Source organism: Micromys minutus, assembly GCF_963924665.1.
Source record: "Micromys minutus genome assembly, chromosome: 1".
Taxonomy (NCBI): domain Eukaryota; kingdom Metazoa; phylum Chordata; class Mammalia; order Rodentia; family Muridae; genus Micromys; species Micromys minutus.
In genome coordinates, this window is record NC_137969.1 from 77,064,449 (window position 1) to 77,075,098 (window position 10,650).

Genomic DNA, 10,650 nt, shown 5'->3' on the forward strand with positions numbered 1-10,650 from the left:
GGGGGACGGAGAGGTCGCGGGCTGCTTCAGCTCTGGGGTCCCTCTTCCCCAGCACTGTCGGCTGTCCACAGCGTCAGGTTGTCTCTCAGCAGCTGCATGTTGAGGGTGCTGTCTTTGTAGGAGTCCTCACTGAGGGTATGCAGATCGGCCATGGCCTCTTTGAAGGTGGTCTCGGCCAGTGAGATGGCCCCCTTGGGGCTGTTGGCTATCGTAGTGGAAGACGGAAAAGTTCAGGGCCAGGGCCTGGCATATGGGGTCGGTAGGTGGCATCTCCTTCTTGCTGATATCCATGGCCTTTTGGTAGGCTGACCGGGCAGGATCAATGATGCGCTTCTTGTCATCACCAGTGGCCATCTCGGCTAGATAGCGGTAGTAGTCACCCTTCATCTTCAGGTAGTCTGTGAATTATATCTTGGGCAATCCAAGCTTTTTTTTTGGGGGGGGGGGATTGGGTTACCTCACCCAGGATGATATTTTCTAGATTCATCCATCTGCCTAAGAATTTCATGAAGTCATTGTTTTTAATAGCTGAGTAGTACTCCATTGTGTAAATGTACCACATTTTCTATATCCATTCCTCTGTTGAAGGACATCTGGGTTCTTTCCAGCTTCTGGCTATTATAAATAAGGCTGCTATGAACATGGTGGAGCATATGTCCTTGTTATATGTTAGGGCATCTTTTGGGTATATGCCCAGGGGTGGCATAGCTGGGTCCTCAGTCCAATTTTGTAAGGAACCTCCAGACTTAGTTCCACAGTGGTTGTACCAACTTGCAATCTCACCAAAAATAAAGGAGTATTTTGTTGTTGTTGTTGTTGTTGTTTGTTTTTCACATCTTCACCAGCATCTGCTATCACCTGAGTTTTTGATCATAGCCATTCTGACTGGTGTGAGGTGGAATCTTAGGGTTGTTTTGATTTGCATTTCCTTGATGACTAGGGATGTGGAGAATTTTTGAGGTGCTTCTCCATCATTTGATATTCCTCAATTGAGAAGTCTTTGTGTAGCTCTGTTTTCTATTTTTAATAGGGTTACTTGATTCTCTGGAGTCTAACTTCTTGAGTTATTTGTATATATTGGATACTAGCCCTCTATCAGATGTAGGATTGTAGGATCTTTTTCCAATCTATTGGTTGCCATTTTGTCTTTTTGATAGTGTCCTTGGCCTTACAGAAGCTTTGCAATTTCATGAAGTCCCACTTGTGTATTATTGATCTTAAAGCATAAGCCATTGGTGTTCTGCTCAGGAAAATTTCTCCAGTGCCCATGTGTTCGAGGCTCTTCCCCACTTTCTCTTCTATTAGTTTGAGTGTATCTGGTTTTATGTGAGGTTCTTGATCCACTTGGACCTGAGCTTTGTACAGGGAAATAAGAATGGATTGATTTTCATTCTTCTACATGCTGACTGCCAGTTGGACCAGCACCATTTGTTGAAAATGCTGTCTCTTTTCCACTGGATGGTTTTAGCTCCTTTGTCAAAGATCAAGTGTGTGGTAGTTCATTTCTGGATCTTCAATTCTATTCCATTAATTTACCTTCCTGTCTCTGTACAAATACCATACAGTTTTTTTAAATCACAATTGCTTTGTAATACATATTGAGGTCATGGATGGTTATTCCCATGGAAGTTCTTTTATTGTTGAGAATAGTTTTCAATATCCTGAGGGTTTCTTTGTTATTTCAAATGAATTGTCCACCCAGTTCTTGACAGTCTCTGTGCAGCTTGAGACTCTAACAAGACAGGAAGTGAAATTCCATAAAGATGCAACACACACCAATGAGAGCAATCTACTTAAAATAAGTGGCTGTTAATATGACATACTGTTAACACACTGTATAGTTGAAATTTTACAGATAGTAAAATTGAAGACCATCAGTCAGCTAATCTGGATCCTTGGGTCTCCCAGAGACTGAGGCACCAACCAAATTGTGCATACAATGGCTGAACCTAGGCTCTCTGCACATATGTAGCAAATGTGCAGCTTGGTCTTTATGCAGATCCCCCAACAACTAGAGCTGGGGCTTTCCCTGACTCAGTTGTCTATCTGTCATACTTTGACTTGGATGCCTAGTCTTGCCTCAGTGGAAGAGGATGTATGTAGTCTTGCAGTTACTTGATGTGCTAGAGTGAATTGGTACCCAGGGGATCTTCCCACTTCTCAAAGGAGAAGAGGATGGGCAAGGGGTTATCTGAGAGGGGACTGGGAAGAGTGGGTGCTACAATCTGTATGTAAAGTTAATAAATTGAAAGCTAGTGAATGACACTGTGTTTTAATCCAACTCTAAATCTACTTTAAAGTTGACATTATTTTCATATAACAATAAAGTTTCTCAGATTTTTTTTTTTTTTGGCCAATAGGTCAAACAGATTTCAGCCTCATGTATTCCGAAGCACAGTTCATTTATTGCTCTACCTTTATCAATCTATGGATGGTTCTCAAGTACCCACACTGTTTATATGACCTGAGCACCAGGCTGCGAGTCAGAGCTACAGCAGCAAGGAAGGGGAAAGCCACAGTGAATGTGAATTGTATGGCAGGATCCCTGGGCTCTGCACATATAACAGCTGTGTTACGATTTCAGGGATGCTTGTTCCCTATAGAGATCTTTTTCCCTGGATGTCACAGTTTCTAAAACTTTTCATTGTTTGGATTCAGGCGGTAGGATTTCTAGGAAGGCTGGGAATAGTAATAATAGCAATATGCATTTTACCTTCATTGTCAGCATTTTATAATTTACTAGTGTTTTAGTTACTGCTCCTGTTGCTCTAATAACATACCCTGCCAAGAGCAGCGTAAGGGATAAATGACTCGTTTTGGCTCACAGTTTGAGATTAGAATTCTTTACCGTGGGGAGGTTATAGCAGCAAGAACTTGAGGCAGTTAGTCACATTATATCACAGTCAAGAAGTAGAAAGGTATGAATGCTTGCACTCATCTCACTTTCTCCTCTATAGGTGGTCCAGCCTAGGGAGTGGTGGCACCTACAGTTGGCACATCATCCCACCTCAGTTCATATTATGATAATATTCCACAGATATGCCCAGAGGCCCCTCTTCTAGATGACTCCAGATTTCAACAAGCTGACTATTGAGAGTAACCATCACAGATGGCAACTACAATAGTAACAACATAAAGGCTCCATACTGCCCTCTAGCTAAGACTTTGTCACTCTTAGCCACTTGGCTTTCTCTTCCAATTCTACTAATCTTATCAGACAGATGTATTGTCAAGGAGACAGCCCCAAACAATTCTCCAGAATTGAAAGCCAAGAACTAATTGTATCTGACTTTTAGCAAATGAAACCCTAGCAACCTAACTGGTAGGGATCCAGGACTACCACTTCTTATGACCAACTATTTCAGCCTTGCTCTAGAAAGTGTTATATAGGGCTGTCTGTCATTTGAGAGAAGTATTTAAGATTATCTTCTCAAATTTATGAATATCAATGAGGACCACCAAGTCAAAACCATGACAACTTCACAGTATGGGAAGCAACTGCAGCAGAAGAGAGCAGAAGGAAGTGAAACCTGGGCAAAGTCCTCCTCTTGAGATTTGCCTTTTTATCAGAAGAACATTTTACAGAATTGTCTATTCACAGTTCTCAATGAGATGAAAGAATGTGATATAAGAAATGTTTATGCAAAATACACAGTCTGATGAAATAGAAGCTTAGGTCTAAGCAGTAAAAAGCAGAATAGTTAAATACAGAAAGGAACTGGGCAATGCTAGAAGAGTCTGTCTACTGTAATGATTTAGAACTTGACAGATATATTTGTCTCTAATTGAATTGCAATTCTGCCTTGTATTCCTCGTATGAGTTTGATCAATATATTGATGCTCTAGGCTCTCTATACATGCTTCAAATAATAGAAAAGGTAATGTTTTTCTAGTTTAATATAGTACCTGGCACACAGCACATGCTACATAAAATAATGCCTCTTTTACTTATATCCCAACATATAAAGTCAATATTTACTTGGATGGAGACTTTAAATTCTTTTTCTCAATTCAACATCACTAGAAGAGACACACATTCCAATGTTATCATTTTAATATATTCTTTCTTTAAGGCAAATTTATCAAATAATAAATAGCTTTTAAATAGTATGAACATAGCAAGAAACTCAGAAGAAGAAAAAAAGTAATTCTGAAGTTTTGGATGAGCTGAGTTTCCCACTGTAGCCTTGAATACCCAAGGACAAGGTTGACTTTGAGGGAAGTACCAGCATGTTAGCCCCTCCCACTCCATATTCATTTCAGAAGATTGATGTTGGTACAATTAGATCCTAGTATTTTTTATATAGGATAACAGTTGTTTCCCCTTCCTTTAGAGGACTCATTTCTACACGAAGATCCCTGGCCTGACTAGGTTGATCACCTTATGTTTCTCTCCTTTACAGATAGTTAACATTGAATCATTTCATAGAAAGAGTCAGGGAATGGACTAGGAAAACCACCTTAACATATCCTCTTTGTCTTCTAATGGTGGAGGTTAGTGCTGGGCACACCACTGCAAGCCACTGAGTCAAATCAGTTTTAGGTATAGTCTATATATGAATGAAGAATCCATCCACTCATAATCCATAATCACAGCTTTCAGTGAACAGGATGAGATCAAAGCTGTGGTAAAGAAAAGGGAGCAGAATCACTACAGAACTATTTAAACCACATAACAATCAGGTTGGTCCCAGCTCTGGTTTGGAAACCAGGGCAGCGGCATCCAGGCAGCAGCATTCTTTCCTGTCTTCAGGCATCCAGGGAATCGGGAAGTCAGACAGTGTGGAGGCAGACTGGGATGATAAAGAGCAGCGGGCTTTCCCAGGCCGCACTGTGCTTCTTTGTTAATGCCGCCCATTGTGACAACGCCAGATAAACAAGAATTAACGGGAATCCAATGTCTTCCCCCTCTATAGTAAAAAGTTTCCTTGCTTAAGTCTTTAAGGAAATTCCACTTTGTAGTGAAGATTAGGAAGTTGAACAAAGGAAGTCTTAACATCAGTGAATATTCGTTTTAAACTGTGAATGTTGAAAAAGAACTTCTCATTTTACCAAGAGTCTTACATATATAGAAAAGACAGTGATCAATGTAGGTACAACAAAATAGAAAAATACCATAAATGGAATATATCAGGTCACAAATGTAGACATCCTAAATGACAGCCATACATAAAGATCAGAGACAAGTAGGACCAATCCATAATGCTATTAGACACCAGAAGAGGAGTTACCCTTGGCGACAAGGGCCACTTAATTAATGATCAGAGGAGCCAGAGCCAGAGTAGGAATGGCTCAGGATGTAGTACTGATCTGTTTCTCAACATGGGTGCTGGTTATAGGAGTGTGTTGAAGTAATAAATTTTTATCAAATACTGCACTTTTGTTATGCACATGTTTTTGGAAGTTTATCAGACTTCATAGAAGTTCAAACAGTAATTTCTCACATTGCAAAGAATATTATTTAAGGGGCCTCAGCATTCTAGCCATTTCCATAAAAAATACTTAAGTCATGTTAAGAATGGGCAAATTGGGAAAAGATCTTTACCAATCCTATATCTGATAGAGGACTAATATCCAGTATATACAAAGACTCCAGAGAATCAAACAACCCTATTAAAAATGGGGTACAGAGCTAAACAAAGAATTCTCAACTGAGGAATATAGAATGGCTGAGAAGCATCTAAGGAAATGCTCAACATCCCTAGTCATCAGGGAAATACAAACCAAGACAACCCGAGATTCCACCTCACACCAGTCAGAAAGGCTAAGATCAAAAACTCAGATGACAGCAGATGCTGGCAAGGATTCGGAAAAAGAACACTCCTTCACTGTTGGTGGGGTTGTAAACTGGTATAACCATTCTGAAAATCACTCTGGCAGTTACTCAGAATATTAGACATAGTCTTATCTGAAGACCCAGCTATTCCACTTCTGGGAATATACCCCAAAGATGCTCCAACATACAATAAGAACAGATGCTCTACCATGTTCATAGCAGCCTTATTTGTAACAGCCAGAAGCTGGAAAGAACCCAGATGTTCTCCAGTAGATAAATGGATACAAAAATGGTGGTATATTTACACAGTGGAGTACTACTCAGCTACTGGAAACAGTGACTTTATAAAATTCCTAGGAAAATGAATATATCTAGAGAATATGATCCTGAGTGAGGTAACTCAGTCACAAAAGAACAGACATAATATGCAGACACTGATAATTGGATACTAACCCTAGAAAGCTGAATACCCAAGAAACAACTCACAGATCATATGAAGCTCAAAAAAAGAAAGGCCAGAAAGTGAAAGCCTCAGTCCTTCTTAGAAAAAACAACAAGGAGTGTATAGCACCCAGTTAGAGTGGGGTACACTTAGACCTTAAATCATTAATAACTCAAGAGCTAAGAAGATAGCCTTGTGGCAATGTTTGGTATTTTAAAATCATTATGTTTAATCCATACACACCAAGTAAACTTTGACTATTTCCATGTTACGTTTTGTTTTACATGTACTTTATGTTTATGGTAACTAGTAAGATTTCAATGCATACTATCAAACCTTTAAAAAATCAAAATACTGACAAAAATATTCATCTAGTTTTATGCCAAAATGCTTTAAAAATTTGAACATGTATGTCTTTTTTAAAAAGTTGTAAAAAAGCAAAGAAAAGAAAAAAAAGAATGGGCAAATTTTCCTTCTTGCTGTCTTCCTTTCTCATTCTCTTGATCTCTTGCTCTCCCCCGACACCCCTCTTCCCATCCCCCTCTCTTCTCCTCTCTCTCCACATGCTCATGGCCAGCCTCTACTTCTCTACTCCTCTCTTCTCTCTGTGTGTGCCTCTATCACCCTCTTAACTCCCACCATGACCTGAATAACGGGCAAATTCCAGGAGAAGTTTAACAAAAAAAAATCAGAATGTGAATTTGTTGGGTAAGATTCTCTGTATATTGTAGTGTTCTTATGGAGTCTAAGCGTTGTGCCCTGTGTGTGTGTGTGTGTGTGTGTGTGTGTGTGTGTGTGTGTGTTTATGTGTGGAGAGAGAGAGAGAGAGAGAGAGAGAGAGAGAGAGAGAGAGAGAGAGAGAGAGAGAGAGAGAGAGGAGACTTACAAGGATGTTTGGGCATAACACTTTGTCAGAACTTATTAAATAACAATATTAAAGTCTAATGTCTATCGAGAGCTTTTTTAATGTCTTTGGCTGACAGAAGCGGTTGGGCCTGGTGGTTCTGATTCTCCCTCATACCCAATACACTGGTGCTCCCTAGGTGCAGAACTGTTTCCTAAGGAAGGCTGGATAAAGACTGCTATTGTTGTCTCTGCTGTTTCCAAGTTCTGTGAAGGCTGTGGGCGACACTTTTGCCTCTCCTAAAGGATCCCTGGTATTTAAAGCAACCACAGCTTCAAGTACACAATTTTTTCCAAAGGCCCAGGGAACCATAAACTGAACAACTGTATTTTATTTTCTTGACAGCCAAGACTGCTGTAAACATTTGAGAATGTCTAGGAAGACTTGAGCCCAACAGTAAATACCTAGAGAAGCATGGGGCTGGGATGAGAGGAGGAATGGGAGTTTGGGACTGTGATCAGTTGTAAAGAGAATAAAAACAAGTAAATAAATTGTTGGAAAAAAACCTCAAGAAAACTGTAAGCCAGGCATGGATGCTCTGAAGAGATCTCACGCCAGTCGTGTGAGCCACAACTGTTACTACAGCTCAGTGCCACAGGAAATGTGTATAACTTGCTAAGGGATAATGTGAAAACAAGCAGATGCTGCAGGGATAGAATTTATAAATTTCTTTGTATCCTAAGACCAGTTCCCTAAACTCCTGGAAATGGCTTATATCTGCTGGCTGCCTTTTTTCACTTTTAGCCCCAGAAGCTAGTCCTAAGAGCAGTCCAGCAACTGGGAGTACCCTCCCCACAAGAAGTGCCAAAGAAGTTGCTTTAATACACTTATTCAAAGTGTGTGTGTGGAAAATGTTCTGAGGCATATACCTGGACATTTATGTTAAAACAAGATCTTTAGTAGGGAAATTAACATTTCCTACTAGATAAAATGAATCAAAGAATCAGGAGCCTTGAATGCTTCATCTCCCATCAACCTTTAATTGTGTAACAACACTGAACTGCTGATATACCCTCTTCTTTATATGCAACCTTAGGGACAGAATGTAAGAGTGGTAGAGTCATTTAACCAGGAGGTGGGAGACCTGGAATTTAAATGAAGTTCTGAATGTTTTAGATAGCTTTGCTTACTTGGATGTGGTCTCCTATGAGCAATTGGGCCTTCCTGGTGTTTATCTTAACTTATTTAAGTTAGCAAATAGTTGCCTAAATATTTAAGACTTGTTCCTGAATATGACTGAAAACTTTTAGCACAGTACGAGCTCCTTTTCAAGTTTAATTTTAGCATACTGTATTGATTGCTTTATGCTGGTTATGGCAAAATACATACCAAACACAAGCCACAGAAGGAAGGCTTTCTTCGGGCTCACTGTTAGAGGAGACAGCCAATCATGGCAGAAACATCATGATGGTAGGAGCCTGAGGCAGCTGGTCATGAGGCCTGTAGTCTGGGAATGGAGGGGGATTAGTGCTAGCACTACCTTTGTCCTTCCTTTTAGGTTTTACAGTTAGGATGAAACACCTACTTCAGTTAATCTAATGTAGAAAATGTCCAAAGACATATCCACAGATGCCCCTCCACTGGGATTCTGCATCCTGTCAAATTGTCAGTCACTATAATCCATCCAACTTGTCGACTTGACACCTGAATATATCATTTTTACACCATACCTGAGTTTGATCCCCGGGACTCACAAGGTAAAAGGAGAAAACCAACTCTTAGAAGCTTTCCTCTGGCCTCCGCATACGCCCACTCTGGTGTACACACATGAAAAATAAGTCAGCAACTGAGTAAATGGATAAAATGTAACCAGCATCCATGCATGCACAGCAAGGGCTTTCGCCTGCTGTCTTCAAGCTCACTAGTGTCATCAGACTGTGTTCCCTGCATTCCCTCCCCAGCACCCCTCCTCCCTCCAGCTCGTTCCCTGTCTTCATGCAGCTAGTAACCCTCTGGGAGATGAAGTATCATGCATCCACGGTGTCTGATCTTTGCCTGATAAACATAAATTTCTCTACTAAAGACTTTGTTTTGTATATGTACTCTGTCATCTTCTCGGTGTCCACCTTCCCTATGATCTCTTTCTGTCTTCAGATTTCTTTCTAGTTTCTATACATGTGCACAACACACACACACACACACACACACACACACACACTTAAAGTCTAAACCCCATATTTAAGAAAAATTGTGGTATTTGTATGACTAGAATAATTTCCAGCTGTATCCATTTTTTTTCAGAAAATATCATTGTTTCATTTTTCTTTATGGCTACATAAGGTTCGCTTGGCTATGTGCCACATTTTATTTATCTGTTCTTCTGTTGATGGGCATCTGGGATGGTTTCACTTACTGGCTATTGTCAGTGGTGCAGTATGAAAATGGATAAGTCGGTATTTATTATGGGATGTTTGAACAAAAAAAGTATTCAATGCTTAATTCATGTTCAGTTCATAGAGTTTTATGTGATTTCAACACAAGAGGCAAATGTCGTGAAATAATATATTAACTTTTTACCTCATTAGGCATCAGTTTTTTTTCTTCTCAAACCCACTAGAAGATATATTTTAATAAAAATCTTGTTTCAATAGTACATGTGATATTTTTATAAAGTTAAAACATCTTTTTAAGAATTATTAGTGGATTATTTTCATTTTAAAAATCCAACTTTATATATGGCATGTGTTTGTATTCTGACTTAGAAGTCAGGGGATCATGAGTTCAAAACTAATCTAAACAATAAAGTGAGTTCAAGGATCATCTTGGCTACTTAGTAAATCTTTACCTAGGAGGACAGATAATGACAAGAACACTCAATATTAAATACATTTTAAATATTTTAAGTTCTAACACTCATAGATAATAGTGGTTACAATTTTAATATATGTGTAAGTTCATATATGCAGATAGTCTACAGACATAATATGCAGTCACTGATAATGGGATATTAACCCCAGAAAGCTCTGAATGCCCCAGAAACAACTCACAGACTGTGTGAAGTTCAAGAAAAAAAAAGAAAAGAAAAAAACCATTATGTTCAATGCTTACACACCAAAAATCTTTGACTATTTCCAGGTTACATCCTGTTTTACATGTACTTTATGCTCATTGTAGCTAGTAAGACCTTAATGCACACTATCAAACCTTAAAAAAAAAAGCCAAGCACTGACAAAAATGTATTCGTATACTTTTATGTAAAAATGCTTAAAATTTGTACATTTATCTTTGTTTTTTAAAATAAAGTTGTTCAAAAAAAAAGAAAGAAAAAAAGAAAACCTCCAGAACTGTAAAATAAATCTCTGATCCTTATAAATAAAAAAAAGGAAAACTCAAAATGTGAAACCCAAACAATTCAAAGACTTTTTGAACATTCCAAATATTTTTGTATAAAGTGAAGATGATGCCTAAGGTTTCATTCCATGGACATGTCATTCTGAACAAACCTGATGCCTTTCGATCCTGGAAGATGAAGCAGGGGTTAGCCTGGTGAGTACTTTGGCGAGAGATAAAAATTCATCCTTACAATGT